The following is an 18,038-nucleotide window of genomic DNA, read 5'->3' on the forward strand; positions in this document are numbered from 1 at the left end:
CCCTATAAGCACAATTCAAAGTTGATGAGTTATTATTGCTTTTTAAGCTTTTATCCTCTTAGACCTACCTATCATCATACAAGGAAGTCTAAAATGTTGGAGTCTGTATGTTAATGAGCCAGAAGATAGAAGTTAAATTTAGGATTGTCTATACTAAACTGCATTTAAAATTATACCTTTCTTGCTAAACTCATCTTTTCTTCTAATCTCTGCATGCAAGTGCCATCATTATTTATTAGGAAAATAGTCAGATTACTGTACACTTTATTAAAATCAGTGGGCCATGTAAAGAGGTGAGGTATAGGGAAAGGTACATCCACTTACTGGTATGTAAGTTACAAGTCTCAGGGAGTTTATAGGAACCTACTGTAAAGTTGCCCGCACACTGAGAGGACCAAAAGGTATTGCTCCAGTTCCCTCTATCTTAGATTCACTTTTGAATTTGGTCTCGTAAATAGAAGCTCTCTAAATCAAAAATCCTCAGTGTTTCTTTTTTTCTTGCACTTCAAATTTTAGTTGACAAACATTTCTGTCTTGCTGATGCTGCATAATTGTTCTCTACATTTATTATTTACCTGGATCACAACTCACAGTACCTGTATTATGGGGATAGGAATGGCTGTAGGCTTGGGGAAATAAAAGGAGATGTTTACTAGTCATGTACCATATTTGCTTGAAAAACATGCACCCCTTTCCCAAAAATTAGCCCTCCAAAATTGGGGCGCATTTCTTATACAGGAAAGCTGATTTTCTTTGCCAGAATGGAAGCATGAAAGAATAAAAGCACAAAGGCACTGTGCTTCAAGATGGCTGCTAGCTTCTCTCTCTCTGCCAACAAGCAGGAGGGGTGCAGCCAGTATTAACCCTTTCACAGCTGCTTTCAAATTGGAAGCAACCAAAAACTGCTTCCAATTTGAGAGCAACTGTGAAAGGGTTAACACTGCACTGCACTGCACCCCTGCTGGTTGCTGGCTAGCAGCCATCTTGAAGCACAGTGTCTTCTTGAAGAAGCCAGTTCTGGGCCTTGACTCTGGAAATATCTTTTTCTCTGCATTCTGTGTTCCAGATGTGTCTTATTTGGTGGTGTAAGGTATGCATGAAAGTACAAATTAACAGTGTATATGTACATGGAAGGAGAACAAGTATCACATCTTCTGATTCCTTAGCAGGCAAGCCCCAGCCTGCTCTGAAGTCCCACATTTTACATCGAATAGTTTGACTTCAGGTTTCTTGTTTATGTACTGTTCTTCTCTTACCTATTATATAGCATGCTGTGGTTTTACTGGGTCTCTTTACTTAAACAAGATGTCACATTATTAGTCTGGAATTAGTCATACAATACAGCATTGAGAGACTTATTCTAGCATGAATCACTATGAAATATTAACCTTTGTTTATTAAGATAGACATACTCTCTATTACTCAATACTTGTCTGTAGCATATTATAAGAGAACAAGGGTTCCATTTCTTACAAATCAGACAAATAATTCTTGCAACTTTGACTTTTATAGATGCTGCCGTTAAGCTGAAAACATCTGTCATCAAGATGGCAAATCAGTTGGTAAAATAGGTTAAATTCTCTCTAAAAAATCACCCAAGCATTCATTGGATAGAATAAAGTATTTTTAATTTATTCACCAAATTCATGGTGGCAGGCCCTTCATAAAAAACAAATGTTGGCTTTGCAGGCCAAACATAAGTAGTTCTTAATATTTATACAGAATAAATTATCAATTAGGATCTTAAAATGAAAAGTTCTGATCCAAAATCAAACTGCTATGTCTTATCTTAGAAAGAGCTAAAAAAACAGAAAGAAAGAAAAGGGAAGATTAACCCTTCAGCATATATTTATTCTGTCCTTTGTCCTAGTAAGAAAAACCTTGGGATTTTTCCTAACTCAGGGTTAGAACCTCATCAGCTCAGCACAAGTAGTAATGACTTATGCTGGGTTCAGTGGTGGTTAAGAAAACAGACTTAGTTTTTTCTCCAGGTTTGAACTGGGAATGTTCTGTTTAGCAGCTGAATACATTAGTGACAGACCCCAGGTAACCTAAATTGTATTGAGAAACTGCAGTTGGTAGAGTCAGCTAGTCCATTCCCCACTGAACAGCCATAGAGGGGACAGTTCAATGTAATGCAAGGATTAAACTGGAACTCCACATCTGAAACCTGCAACTTTTGCAGGTAATCTGGAGATCTCAAATTGAGATCCAAATTCGCTAGTCAGCTCCTCCTAAAGAAGCCAGAATCTTGTTGGTGATAGCTGTAGTTGGAGAGCTGGTAAAAACAAGGTACTGGTAGCTACCAGCATTTTAACCACTGTGGAAATTAAACCTGCTTTCAGCAAGAGCAGTCCATGTGGTGATTGAAACATCAGGATCTCTTCTAGACTAGTGCTCCCATCATTCTACTAGCGGGAGGGCTGACTGGTGAAAGAAAATTTTCTATCTGCCATATGTTTTCTAGTGTTGCACCTTGTATCAGCTGTGTCTTGATTCTGGAGATGCCATTATTGACCCAGCTCCAATGGGAGTGGTCCATGACTATCTGTCCATAGTTTGATTTCAGAGCCTTGTAAAATGTTGATGTTCATCATCAAAGCAAAGCAGCACTAAAGCAACAGCTGCTTATTATAAGAATATGTGCTTAAAAATAAATATAAAAACATATAAATACACTAAAATAAATATATATGCAGCTCATTTAGTAGATCAGATAATATTCAGCTCCATCCTTATTGTTAGCACATAGTTTCTAGCTGAGGAAGGGCTGCTTCCATGTGTAGCAGTTTCACAGTAATCATGGATTCTAGGGATGTAAATACCAATTTAAAAATATCCATGTAACTGGTTGTAATTACAATGGTTAAATTAATTGGGATGGCAACCCCCAGCTTGGCCCATATGGGGCTTCTCTGGCCCAACCTGCGGGGTGCCTCTGTCTAGCCCAGTACCAGTGGCTCGTCTCCACCCCCCTGAGTTGCAGCAGAAACTCAGCGGCCCTCACAGGACCTCAGCTCCCCAGGGCCATACCTCATGACAAGCCAGGTGGATGGGCAGGTCCTCTTGGGGCCTAGGCAGGTGAGCGGGGCACACCGTGGGGCTGAGCTGCAGGCCCATAGGAGCTGCCCCACACCCCCTTACCTCTGTGATAAAGGAAAGAAAAAAAAGGTGACCAAACGCCAAGCATGACAGCAAGTTGTGCTCGTGGCGTGGGGGAAGTAGTGGGCGCGGCCTGATAGCCGTGAGATCGGCGGTCCTGGGCTGATTGGCAGGGGGCGGGCGGATGCAGCCCGTTTAAAAGGAAAAGCGCGCACACCAAAAAGCGGGGACCCACGCCATATCGGAGAGGCCTGATCACCCTCACCGGAGGTCCTGTGTCCACAAAATCCCTTCCCCCCGGACGCCCCCATCACGACCGAATTAGAGCTCTGGAGTTAACAGCGAGTTTATTCTTGAAACTGCTGTAAAGGAAACCACCTATACGAAAGTGTGAGTAAAGCATTTATTTGTTATACCGCCTCCTTGGTGTTTTCTGTTGACGGAGGAAGAGACAGGAGAAGGAGGAACAAGGCCCCATAACCCTTTCATCCCTGGCCTGTTCACGTAATATTTTTCTGGGTCCAACCACCCACCGTCAGGATGGCCATGGCGTCACGAACAGGATCTCAGGGGCAAAGGGAAAACGAGGAGTACCTCGACCAATTAGTCCGGCATTGCCCGTGGCGGAACCACTATAGACCTCCAACCACGAATGCCGATGATTTATGGGCCCACGTGGCATACCATCAGGCCCAGCAAGATGGGAGGATCGGGGGCCATGTCTCTATCCGCCCGACCGAAAACAATGGGGGTCCACTCAAAGAGTGGGTTGTGGCTGGCCTCACCCCGGCAGCCTTGGGGTGTCTCCTCACTAGTCCCGCGATCATATACCGACCACCCAATATGGCCGCGGAGGTAACAGTAGTGGGGTTATTGAGAGAAAACCCGAACCTAGAAATGCAATTGCAAACGGCGAGTGTGGATTCACTGGAGCAGGTGGCAGGGGGCTCCGAGACAACACTCGAAAATGGCGCCGGCCGCATGGCGCAGCTGCCAGAACATGGCGCTGGGGAAAGTGAAAAGGGCGCGAAAATCCCCCCGGGATGCGGGCCGGCAGCGTCACCGCCCATGGCCCCGCCCCCTGGAGTCACGCCAAGAGACAGCCCGCCCTTCGGAGTGACGGAGAAAGAAAACCCGCCCCCCCATGAGGGAGGAAAGATGTATCCAGTGCTCCCGCCCGACATGTTTAACCCTTTCCCGGCCGCGGTTCACCCGATAGCACTGGTCAAGCAAGTTACTGATGCACAGGGTGCAACTCGTGCCACCACCACATACTGCACCTGCACCCAGGAAGAAATGCAGGAGTTGTACAGAGGATCAAAAGTGAAACCTGGTGAAACCTTAGCTATGTGGCTAGGGTGCCTAGTAGTAGAATTTGGATCAGACCTGCTAGACTTGGAAGAGGCTAGCTTCCTAACTCGTTAAGCCTCATGGAGTGGGGGGCACACCACCGACTTAAACGTGGTAATGGGCAACGCCTACTGGCCCATCCCGCTCCCAGCTCTCATTGCAGGTCAAGTGTGCCACAAATCTCATGCGTGGCATAATGGACGACCGTCGAACCCGTCCACAGAGCAGCTGCTGCTGGCCATCATCGGAGTATCCTACGTGTCCTGGAACCCAAGGGTACACCCGTTGGGACTGACACAGGCGCAGAGCAATGCGCCATGGCCCCATCGTCATCTCGGTCACCCTGGGGATGTTCCAACCACCCTGGACAGTATTGAGGCATGTGTAGAGGTTTACGGGGGAAGAGAGGCCGTGACTTTCGGGCTTCTCCTCAGGCCACTGGCCGGTCAGCCGGCTGAAAACTTGCTAAGCCAGATGCCATGGTTACAGGCCTTGATGGATTCCATGGTAAAAGTCTGCCGTGGGATGGAACCACATCCTACGGCGTACCCAAGTCAATGCTGCTACCAACACAACACCTCATATAAAGACAAGCCCCCCTGGAATGAACCAGCGCTTCAAAAGCCCCAACCATGGAAGCCGAAGCTCACCCCAGACGAATTAGTCTGAGTCACCATTCCACACCCTCGTCAACCACATCCGCGAGTGCACAAGGAAGTCATCTGCGAACCCGCGCAGTATCCTGGCACCCACTTTGTGCGATCATGGCACCCCTTTTCTTTGTTTGTCTGTTCGTCTGTTTTGTTTCCTTGCAGGCCTGGCAGTGATGAAGTGGCAATCTACAGCTGCTCAATCATGAGATCCACCGAGCACCAAACCGCAGCACATCCAAGTAAATGCAGCGATGGCTGCCTGCTTGTATGTCACGAGCGGGGTAGTCACCCTATTCCTGCTGTTCCCGACGAGTTCTTCGGTGAATGGACCTGACTTCGCAACCTCTAACTCGGTTTTGTCCCTTTTATCACTCTGGGCAAACATCACGGGAGATAGTGGAAAGACAGGACTCATCGCATGTTTATGCCTGCCTCTTTCTGTTGACGACCCAGTGTTAACCCCGTATGTATACCCTCTTAATGTTAGTAAGTGGTTTAAAGCCCGAAGCACCGATCCGAACCACAATATTACGATAGCTCAACATTCTTTTATATATTCCCAGCGCCAACACACCATCTACGGGTAGTCCTCACTTACCGACCGAGTTCCATTCCGTTCCGTTCCCACGACTAGGTCGTTAAGTGAATTGGTCGGTAAGCGAGGAGCACCGGCGAGGAAAGCCTGCTCCGTGCGCCGCGCCCCGCCCCGCCCAGGCCGCGAGCACAGGAGCTGTCCACCCCGCCGTGCTGAACCTGCGGCTTTTCCCTTGTAGGCTGTCAGTTTCAGCCTGCAAGGGACTGCTTCTGCTTCCTCCCCTCCCACCCCATTTCCCACATACAGCTCCACCCACCCCCCTGCTCCACACACTGGAGCCTGAGGGCTGCCCCGGCCCCGGCCCCGGCCCCAGCAAGGAAAGCCCACTCCGGGCTGCGAGCGCGGGAGCTGTCCGCCCCGCCGTGCTGAACCTGCGGCACGCCATTTCCACTTGACGACCTACCTGCTCGGAGTAACGACTGCTCGGAGAGCTGGTCGTAAGTCCGAGCGGTCATTAAACAGGTAGGTCGTTAAGTGAGGACTACCTGTATTACCGGTATTCCTGGCCACGTAACTTGATGAACCACTCTGTCTGCAGATCGGAGGCTATGTTTCCACCTGCCCCCGTTCGGCTCTTCTATAACATTGCGTGTTCAGAAATACCGTGGGGGATTAACCCAAAAGGAATAAAGTGGTCCAGGGATGATAATTCGTTAACCTGGAACCCCACAGCCATCACGCCAACATGGTACTTAGCTTTTCCACCAGGCCCAAGCAAAACGAGGGCACGAGATGAGTCTGGCCCGGTTCCATCTGTCCTTCGGTGGACCCGATCTCTGGTTTCTTGGAGCGAGTCGCTGGCCATCAACATATCGGATGCCCAAGACTGGCACTCATACTTTTACCCCATCTTAATCGCAGCCCGACTTAGTCAGTGGTGCCATGGTTATGACGTGCCCACAAACACAGTCCATCTCCCTCGTGAGGTAGCTTTAATCAGATGGAAAGACCAAAGCTGTGCACTGATCAATACGCCAGCCCCCATAGGGATGCTATGGGCCTGCTTGGACGGACAGCTTTATACTAACCTCCCAGCTACCCTAACAGGTGTCCAATGTTTTTTGAGCACAGTAATGCTCTGCCCTCCTTTAAGTGTTAATAAAGCCCACCCGAATAGCCCGGCCATACTCCGTCGCCATAAGCGACACGTTCCGGTGTGGAGTAAGCTGACACGGGGCGAGCGATTCAGCCAACATTTGGCGTGGGCGCTTGAAGGTTATTTTGCATGGGGAATAGGGATAGGTAAGGCGAGAGTCGCTATTGCTAAACAAGTTGAGATTCTAGCCAATAGTGCCGAAACATCCCTACGGTTATTGAACCAACAACTACAAGCTCCATCACATATGACCATGCAAAACCGCTTAGCCCTCGACGCAATATTGTTACACCAGGGAAGCATTTGTCAGTTTCTTAACCTGTCTAAGGAATGCTGTTGTATTAGCATACCCAATGTTGCTATTCCATTGGAGGAGCAACTCCACAGCATGAAGCAGGTTACCGCAGACACCAATAAAATTGCCGGAATCAGGAAAGGATGGTTAGCCGACATTTTTAGTTGGATAGGATGAGACATGTCATCCTGGTTGATACACTTGTTAACTCCTATTGTTGCCTTGTGTTTACCAATAGTCATTGTTATATGTTTGGGTTGTTGTATTTTGTATGTTTCAATTTTGTATATACCCACTTACTCGCTATGTTTGAGCCTGGCATTTGGTCAAGGGGGCATGTGATAAAGAAAAGAAAAAAAGGTGACCAAACACCAAGCATGAGAGCAAGTTGTGCTCGTGGCGTGGGGGAAGTAGTGGGCGCGGCCTGATAGCCGCGAGATCAGTGGTCCCGGGCTGATTGGCAGGGGGTGGGCGGATGCAGTCCGTTTAAAAGGAAAAGCGCGCACACCAAAAAGCGGGGACCCACGCCATATCGGAGAGGCCTGATCACCCTCACCGGAGGTCCTGTGTCCACAAAATCCCTTCCCCCCGGACGCCCCCATCACGACCGAATTAGAGCTCTGGAGTTAACAGCGAGTTTATTCTTGAAACTGCTGTAAAGGAAACCACCTATACGAAAGTGTGAGTAAAGCATTTATTTGTTATACCGCCTCCTTGGTGTTTTCTGTCAACAGAGGGAGAGACAGGAGGAGGAACAAGGCCCCGTAACCCTCTCGTCCCCGGCCTGTTTGCGTAATATTTTTCTGGGTCCAACCACACCCACCGTCAGGTTGGTCAACCTCCACCTGGCTCAGAGAGGGAGCTCAGCTGCTTTCCTCTGTGGACAGCAGAGTAGAGGGGAAAGGAAGGAGGAGCAGGGACTAGTACCTAATAACTAGGCTCTGCAGAGCCTGGTGCAGCCACTTGCGGTCTCCCCACTGCCTGCCACAAGCAATCCAGGCTCCATGGTGGCTGGCAGGGGCCTACCTGGAACCTGGGCTGCTTGTGGCAGGCAGCGGGGAGGCTACAAGTGGCTGCACCAGGGGCCGCAGAGCCTATCTGTAGGTACTAGTTCCCTCTCCCCTTCTCCTCCCACCTGTCCTGCCACCTTCTGGTTCCTGCTGGGGCACCACGCAGCTTCCTTTCCCCCACCTTCCCTGCTGGACCTCAACCCTCCCCATGCTAAACGGTAACTGGTCAACTATAACCAGTTATCACTGGGCTTATTGGTTAAGCATTTAATCATTTAATTGTTCACATCCTTAATGAATTTGAAGTTAAAAAGTAGCCAGCAGTATTTTTTTGTAGGATCATTTTCTTTTTGTGTGGCAGACTGCTGTTGGTGCATCAGTTTAGACACTCATTTGGGAAACTTCTGATGTTGAAGAAATCAGTCTATGCATCTGAAATGGACTCCTTGGTGCTCAACAGTTACTATTTTCTCATAGTTGAATCAATGACTAAACTTTTTGTTTTAAGCTTGTGTTTTTGTTTTAAGCTAGTATTGTAAAGGACTCTTTTGTGCACAGTATAAGTTGAGATAATATTTGTCTTCATCCTATTTCTCCTTTGATTCACGCTTTTCTTCTTGGAATGGAGCAGAACTGCTATTGGCTGAAAGCAGCAGACATTGTATAGCTTTTCTTCTGGAACCTGCTGTGTCATGAGTCTTGCTTTTAAATTACACAAGGTGTCTACAGCATGGATAGAAGAAATTGCATCCTTCGAGCTGTGCAAACTACATTTCAGAGCTTAAGGATGGAAGAATTCCAGTGTGTGGACCTTCCCTCCTGTATTACATACACTTTCTCATTGAATAGGCAGATGTAAGAAAAGGAACTTTAGTTTCTGACTCTCTTCTACAGGTTATGTTTATGCAGCTGTCAAAAGGAATTAATTCTAATTATGTACAGAGGATTTTAAAACATGGTTAATTTGTTTCTGAGAGAGCTTCAGGAGGAGGTAATTATCCTGCAATAGGACTCTAGACGCTGACCACATTACAGACTTCTGAGGGTGTCCTGTTTGTTATATAAAATTATTTATTTTGACATTTTTTCTACTATTAAGATACAGATGCCACAAATGTTTGTGTTCATCAAAGACAAGACAGGAAACCAGACTCTGTAAGCAAATGTGAGTTATACAATGTAGTTATTTTGGTACTGAGGGCAAGTTTCCTACGAGGATGAGCTTTAACTTACTGAATTTAGGTAAAATGTTGTCTATATCAGGGGTCAGCAAGGTTTTTGGCTGGGGTGCCAAAACCACTGTAACCTCAACCTATGTCTTGACTTGGCATGCCAGGGGCAGAAAGGTGGGGGGGGGGGGGGCACGGAGCTGTAAGGACAACAATCCTTGTTGCTGGCGGCAGGTCCATGGATACCTCAGGGCAGACAGTGGGGTAGGGGCTGAGATTGCACTGCCCCGGGCCTTTCCCTGCTGTGCGCCCCGAGGTGCATGTGCAGCTGCCACTGGCCATGGAGCCTGGTCTCATAGCAGGCAGTGGACAAGCTGGAAACAGCTACACCGGAGTCCAGAACCCGGCCCTGTTCCATGGCCAAAGGCAACTGCACATGCACCTCAGAGTGCACTGCCAGGCAGCTCAACCCCCTCCCCTGCCAGCAATGAGCTGAGCAGAGGCACTGCAGACCTCAGTGCAGCAGCTAGCAGCCTCCCAGCCACCTGCCACAATTGACCTGGGCTCTGGACAGGCCCCTACCACCCTCCATGGAACCTGGCTTGCAGCAGGCAGCCGAGAGGCTCCAAACAGCTGCACTGTGGTTGTCTGAGCTCCGGCCCAACTCATTGCTGGCAGCAGCTACATGTGCTTCTCTGGGTGGACAGTGGTGGAACAGCCAGGGTTGCACTGCCCCGGCCTCTTCTTTGCCTTAGGTGGTGTGTGCAGCTGTTTGCAACCTCTCTGCTGCCTGCCACATCTTGCCAGAGCTCTGGCCATTTGTTGCCTGCCAGAGCCCAGGCTGCTTGCAGCAGGGCGTGCAGCCTCCTGGCCACCTGCTGTGAGCGACCCAAGCTTGTGGCCAGCAGCAGCTGCCCAGAGCCTGAGCCAGTTGTGGCATGCCAAACAAAATGGCTTTGCATGCCAGATGTTGCCAATTCAGCAGCCATTATGACAGTAAGGAGCCTGGAATACTACTATGATCGATATGTATTGTTTTAGGATAAAGTTTTGGTCTAAGAATACAAGCAGTCAGTGTGCTAGAGATGATATCTTGCAAATAAAGAAAAAATATTTTTGTAACTGTCTAGTTGGTCTAATAAGAGATATTGCCTCTAGCACACTGGCTGCTCATAATGTATTGTGTAACTTCATGGTGATAATGGAAAGCTTTATCTCCAGTTTCAATCCTTTCCTCCATGTTATCTCTCCATCTGTGGCCTTCTCCATTTTCCAGGCTAATTCATTAGTAACCAACCTTCTTGACAGGTATGCCACAAATATTTTGATACTTTTTCTTCATAACACAATTAAACTTTAAACAGAGCACTACTCTGGATTAAAAAATCCCTTGTGTAACTTCATAAGATCATCTATACAGGGGGATGGCAAAATCAAATTGCTAGACTTCCCTTAGTTTAGCTAACTTGTGTTCTTGTTGTTTGGTATGTAACGGAAGTTAAATACTCCTGTTTCAGGGAAGTGACTACTTTTACCACGCAGAGGGATATTCTTGATAATATTTATCAATAGAAGATATCAGGAAGAGAAAAGGACCCTTACAGGCAGGAATAAGAACACTGCCTGTTGTTAAAATAAGCAAATAAAATTAAAATAGCAAGGTAGACATGCTAATTTACAAAACGGAATGTGTGTGTTTAAGATTTTAAGTAGTTCTCTTAGTAATAGCAAAGATTGATTACATGACTCTGCTTCTTTCTCTCTTTCTGCTTACTTGTTTCACTGGCCGTGACTCTCTTCCTCACACTTCTACAGCATTTCTCTGGCCATTTTTTATTAGTGTTATTGCCTATTTTTCCCCCAAAGAGATTGAAATAAGACCCTTCTGTTCTTCTGAGGACTGGACTCTATTCTGCTGTCAAGTGCTCTGTACCGCTATTATCAAAATCTGGCTTGTTGACTAGTGACAAGCACTTGCTTCTTGTACAGGCAGGAGCAGAGAATGTCAAAGGCAAAGAAATTATTGTCAGAATGCTATGCAGCCAGCCAATTGAAAAGCAATGCTGACTGGCTTCCTGGACCTCCTTCAGCTAGGATAAATGGCAAGAAGAGCAGAGAAGAATAACTCTGCAACTGAGTGAAACAATAGGGGCGCGTCTCAGTGCTCTGTTTCATCAATGTATCTTCTCTTTTCACAAGCCATTCATGCTACATCGATGCCCCTATTCTTCCTTCTAATTTTAATCAAGGACAGGAGCAGACTATAGCAGTATTTAGTTACAGAACTGCTATAGTATGCAATTAGTTCAAATACCATCCCAGATGAAATGTAATACTGGGTAGAAGGGTTGTCTCACTAAATATTGTAACGGAACAGATTCAGAGTTTTGTGAAAAATGAATGTAGTCAGTAATGCTGGACGAGCATCCTGTATAAGGATTGACTGAAAATTGGATTTAAAAAAAAAAACAACCCTTACCACATTTGTGGAAAGACACTTTACACAAACTTTTGATTCACTCATACTTACAGTGGGTAATTTCCTCTTCCCTCCAAGTAAATACGTTTTCTAGAGGGTGTAACACTGTTTCCCCACAATTCTAGTACAGTGATTCTCAGCCAGGGCGGTGCGGCACCCTAGGAGGGCTTCAGATTCTTTCAAGGGTGTTGTGAAGAGGCATGCAATGTTATCCCTGCTAAGGGTGAAAAGGGTTCACAAGATAATCCCAGAAATTTCAAATAAGAATCCATCATGTCAAAAATAGTCTGACCTAGTATGGTCTTTCTGAGGTATTTGCAATAGAAAAATAAAAGAGCAGTTCTTCCATAATATAAACACAAATTAGTAGTAAAAGCTAGCATTTTTGAAGGGGTGTCTTGAGTAAAAAGGTTGAGAACCACTGCTCTAGTAGCTACAGTTAGAGAAAGGCTGCCATGTCTTTACAAACCAGCATTTTCAGATTGATCTTGTATACCTGGCTCAGAGAGTAGTTCCTCACGTATGGTAGCCCTATAGCACTCTGCAATTATTTCAGCTGGAGGGCCACTTAATGAGTTTTGGCAAGCTGTCGAGGGCCGCATGGGTAGCCCTGCCCCTTGATAGGTAGGTGCCCTACTCCCCTGGTCACCATCTTGGGACCAGAAGTCCTGCCCTCTAACCCCTGACCTTTGCCACTGAAAGTCCCTCCCCTTGCCCCCAGAAGTTTTCCTTTTGGGAAGGGGGTTTGCCATCCTTTAAGCAGAAAAAAAACAAATTGTATACGTAACCCTGGCTGCAGGACTACCCACGAAGTCACAACCCAACTCTGGATCCCTGGAGGTGCCCACAGCCTGGAGCCCCCCGCTCTCCTGGAGTGAGGGAGGTTCCCTCACAGGAAGGCACCTAGTGTCCCCGGACCTTCGATTAGACACCACACAATTCACAACTATGTGCACTTTATTTACAAGGGTTAAAGAAAAAGAGCTAATTAACACACAACTGATAAAATGTCAGAAACTTATTCACATTCTCAGTGAATAATGTTGTACACGATGATGGCCTCAATGATCTATGTACACGGTGTAGCCTGGACCAGATGCCCAGGAAGGTGGAGCTGCTTCCATGCCCCTCCTGCGGGAACCGTGGGCGGGTCCTTGCTGTGAGGGTCTCACGAGATGTGCCCCAGGGGTGGCTGTGCTGCAGGCGGGTGCCCCTCCGAAATCCCTGTAAGCTGGCTTACCCTGCCCAGACCCTTGTCCCCTCACACACAGGGAGTAGGGTCTGGGCTGGAGACTCTGGCAATCCCCTGCCCACACCACACCCCCCAGCTCGCCAGGTGGTCAAAGTTCGCCCCCTCCCTCGGGTTTTAACTCTTCCTCACAGGGGCCCTGCCCTGTGTGAGGGGGCTACATCCCCCAGCTCCGCTCCTCGCCCAGAGCTCACGGGGAGCTGGATCAACCTCCCCGCTCCCCCTCCCCCTGGTGCACCTCATGCCACACAGGGCCTGGAGGAAGGTCCTCCTCGCTGGGGGTCTCCAGAAGGGCTGGGTGCTTGTCCAGGCAGGGCTCCCAGGGGAAAGGGAGCAAGCAAAGTGCTGCGCTGGGCTTCCCAACCCCCCAGCCCGCAGCACAGCCTGCGCTTTCCTAGGCTCTGGCAGCTGTGAGGACAGGACACCGGGCCCCAGCTCTCCCTCAGCCTCTGGGCATCTCTCACGGCTCTCCCTTTCCCCAAGATGGTTGCCTCCACAGCAGGCTTCATCTGCCCTTATCGCATGATCTCACCCTGGAACCTTGTCGTCTCAGGTCAAGTGATTTCATTGTTTCATACTTCTACTAAAAATCAAACACTGATAATAGCATGGGCAACTGGTGCCTCCTGAGTCTGGGGGGGAACCAACAGCAGATGGCTGACTGGGGGGGGTGGTCCCCCAACAGGCAACTGCTGACCCCAGAAGTGCCGGTGGCAAACCCGGAAATGCTGTCGGCACTTCTTTTAGCACCCCACCCCCACATAACCCCCTACGCATCACCTATGGACAATAGCATCATTTTTTTTTTTTTTTTAAGATTTTTGTCCTGATTTGTGTATGTTTTCTTGTGTATATAGAAGTGATTGCATAATAGCTCAAAATGAAGTCTTACTCATATATTGTGGAGGGGTGGGGGGTAAGGGTGGGTATGAGGTTTGTGGGGGTCTGTAGGTGTGTGTACATGGGGCATGGAGATGTGGGTGGGTGGGAATAGGTGGTTGGGGTGTGTTTGTGCGGGGTGGTATGGGGTGTGTGGTGGGGTGTTGAGTGTGAGTGTAGAAGTGCACTGGGCTCCTCTCCCCTCCCCCCCCCGAGGTGTACGGGTGCGTGTGTGGGATTGTGTGTGGGGGAGGGTGTGGTTGTGGAGTTTGCAGGGGAGGATTTGTGGGTATGGTACAGTGTGCATGCGTGCCCCCAAGCTCCTGCCTTCGGGCCACAACAGCCCTGAAACCTGCGCCCGCTCCAGAATCACCTGTCAGAACAGATGAGCCAGAACCTGGGCGCAGCCTGGACCCGGCCTACTTCGCACTGCCCCTGGCACATCCTGCTGCCCCTGGGCATGCAGCAGGGCTAGGACAGCTCTGCAGCTGGATCGTCTTTCTAGGGAGCCCAGGTGGCAGTGCCTTCCGGCTGCCGCCATCGCTGCCCTAGCCCCCTGGTACCAGCAGGGACCCGTGTTGCACAGCTGCAACCCTGTGCACCCCACACCTCCTCTGGGCTCATCCACCAAGGTTCAACAGTGGCAGCACAAGACAAAAGCTGCTGCTCACTGTAGGTTAAAAGTGGCCCCTCCCTCTCACCGCTGCTGGTGCTTCCTGGCATAGCTGCCCAGAGGCCAGACTGGGCTGCCCTGCATCTGCTCATCACCACTGCCTCTGGGCTGGCAGTGCAATGGTATAGACGCAGGAAGCCCAGAGTGGACTCCAGGCAGCTACACCAGGAAGCACCAACAGTGGCAAGGGACTGCTTTTACCCCGCGCTGAGCAACTTCTGTCTCGTGCTGCCGCTGCAAGCCTGGGCAGGCAAGCCCAGAGCTGGCACAGGATGCACAGGGTCAGTTATGCAATGCAAGTCTCCTCTGGTATTGTGGGGCTTGGGCCAGTGTTGGCAGCCTGAAGGAGCTGCCGCTGCCTGGGCTGCCTAGAAAGGCAGTCCAGCTATGGAGCTGCCCCAGCCCTGTTGCGTGCCCGGGGTGGCAGGACATACCACAGCTGGATGGTGCCTGGGCCAGGCAAGACTGAGGAACCTGCTGGAGGCCAGACAAAGACCCACCATGGGCTGGATCTGGCCCACAGGCTGTATTTTGCCCACCCTTGCTGTAATAGGATCAGTGCAGTTGTTCTGAAATTCCTGTGGCAGCATTTTTGCTCAAATAATTAATATAGTTTCAGTAAAGTAAAACTGCAGTTTTTAAAACCTTGCCTCTCAAAAGCAAATCAAAGACTGACAATTTTGTAGGACAGATTTCATGGTGTTACAACACAGAGCCAAACAAATAGGAGTAACTTTACAAGGCTATTGGCTTTAACATCCCTTATAACTGAGAATGGTACACCTAAATTGCAGCATATGAACCGCTCCATCACATAATGCCCTTGCCATTGGTTCCCTTCAGCCTTCTGGCTCATCATGCAGAAACTTCAGTCAAAATGACTGATTGTGACCAAGGTGTTGATGAGCCACCTTTTTAGAAGTGAAAATTCCTAACTGTTTAGCATCTTGAAAACAATTTTTTTTTCTCCTCCTACTACCATCAGAAAGATTATTGAAAATATTATTGTGAAGAAGTCTACATGTTGATCTGAGATTTATTACTGGAAGCTCTGGCAACATAGCTAATGCAAAATAGCTCCATCGCAGCAGCTCTGACCAGTTTTACTGTTTCCACATAACCTGGGGCTTCCAGCTTTGGCTTTCATTCTTTTCCTCTGTTCTGTTGTCCTGACAAATCCACTGTCAAGGCTGCGCAGCTAAGGCCTGGTTTGGAAAGGCCCAGGAGTGAACTTTTGACTCCTAAACTACTTTCCCTGCGAGTGTGCATATGCAGTGGCAATTTTTGGCAGGAAAGGTAGTATGATTGACAGATGTGTGAGGTGACAGGCCTGAGGTAATGAGAGATGACAACTGTTGAGTGAAAGATTGTGACAGTTTGAATGAGTGGTAGGTCCTGTCACCAAGGAGATTGGAAATTCTGTACATGATTGGAGAATGATGAAGTAATGAGTTACCAAGTGCCCACTGATATAACAACGCAGAAGTTGCTGTGGGGTGTGCTTGAGTCAGCAGTGCTTGATCGGATATGCTTGATCTCTTGGCGCACGTGCATGCATGTGTGTCTGAATGGTGAGAGGTGAGAGCCTGCAAGCTCTAAGCTCCGAGGTCTAAGTCTATGCTGCTGCACTGATCCAAGCTGCTGTGCGCATCGAATGGTTGGTTTCTGTGAAAGTTAGTGCTAGATCCCTCCAGGGCCTGGCCAGCAGAACAAAGTCTCCCAGCAGCTGAGGGCACCCGTGAGATAGCCGGACTGTCATACTAGGGGTTCAAGACTTCAGTCATCAGCAAAGAGTAAAAGTGTAAAGTATAATCTTACATTGTTCTGTTTATGGTCCCCGTTTTGTTTGTTTATTTGTACTACTCTTACCCAACAGTTAATGTTTAATAAAACCAAATGAACCAAGTTGGACACCTTTTAGCTTGGCTAACCTTTAATCCAGCTGCCCACTACCTTTCCAGCACGTTATTAATATAACTAGTGAATTTCCCGTCAATGACAAAACACTGCGGACCAACAGCCACCGCCTCCCAGGAGCAGGGGAAGGGAGTGGGGGAAGCTTGCACACAGTGACCATTGTCACCACCCACCACCTCCCTCTCCCCCCAGCACAGGGCAGTGGGTGGCCACTACCACCTACCCCTGCTTCACATCTGGCCCCCCCCATGCATCTGGGCCCATATCAGCCACCCCCTACAGCTGTGCGCACGCACACACGTGCATGCACGTGTGCGCACGCACACAGAGCACTGACTGGTTGTTTCAGTAAGCATTGTGAGTGGCTGCCGAGACAACAAATCAGTGCTCTGAGACCGTTACGGACAGACAGACAACGCCTCTCTCTCTCTCTCTCTCTCTCTCTCTCATGATTAATGCGTTAATTCTATACATCTATATATCAAGGGCTTTTGTGCAACAAACCAAGTTTGCTAAACTAAGCTTTATTAGCTTTCTATAAATTATCATAGTGGCTACAATGCAAGAGCCTGTAAACAGGCTGTAGGTAAGACAATAGTGCAGCGATAACTTGTCAATTAGTTGCATCTGTGGAACTGCTTGGTTCTCTATTTTTAACAGAGACAAAGGCTAACTGTCAGAAAGAACACACAAATCTGTATGTCTGATAGCTTGTGGGTAAAAATATGAATTTTTAACAAAGGAACCAGAAAGGTATTTGATTAATGCATTTTGCACTAGACACATTAGGACCTTCATTGTGGCCAGAATACTTGTGTCCCTTCCTTCTTACCCATGTATCAGTTTAAGCACTCTACAGTCACAGTTCAAATCCTAAAGGTACATTTCCCCCTGGGGTAAAAAGCACTACCAAAGAAGGTTAAATTTAAAGTGAAAATGCATTCCAGGAACCTGCAGCTTTAGGGAACTAAGGCTTCTCTTAGTCCCTTCTGAATAGCTTGAACATAGGGGATAGGGACATTCAAAGGTTTCAATGAAGCTATAACTCAAAATAGTATCCAGGTTCTGGACAGCATATAAATGTATGCTTACACACTTTGTCCTGGGGAGGCTTAAATAAGGATGAAATGGCTACATGGCTGAATAATACTGTGATACTTAAGACTGTTACCTTTTGAGATGTGCCTTCAAGTTAGAGGTATGTGTGCATGCTCATTCATCACACTTACCTCCCCCACGCACACATTCCATTGCTCAAAAATCAAGTTAGATAAGCATCGTATCTCTTCATCAAACCCAGACTAGGAACAAAGAAAGGAGACTGGGATCCTCTAACTATAGAACTTTAGATGCAAATGAAATCTGTTCTAATTCTGTTTGCAAAGCACTATCTGTATGTGACAGTGGGCAAAATAGAAGCTAAGCTGGAGAAAGTGAGTGCATCTGCATGAGATGCTGACTGCACAATAGCCAAATAATACTGTGCAGTAGTGCATCACAGCACAGACAGTGCTAATATGCTACTGCACAGTATTATTAGGCTACTGTGCAGTAATTGGAGTTACTGCACA

The 18,038-nt window shown here is 48.0% G+C and overlaps 1 protein-coding gene across 1 annotated transcript in view; it reads right to left on the minus strand.

Moving 5' to 3' along the window:
- Nucleotides 1-18,038, minus strand: part of MARCHF5 (membrane associated ring-CH-type finger 5) — a 77,076-nt gene that overhangs the window by 12,140 nt on the left and 46,898 nt on the right. The window lies entirely within an intron of this gene.

Source organism: Alligator mississippiensis, chromosome 6 (assembly GCF_030867095.1).
Source record: "Alligator mississippiensis isolate rAllMis1 chromosome 6, rAllMis1, whole genome shotgun sequence".
NCBI classification, from domain to species: domain Eukaryota; kingdom Metazoa; phylum Chordata; order Crocodylia; family Alligatoridae; genus Alligator; species Alligator mississippiensis.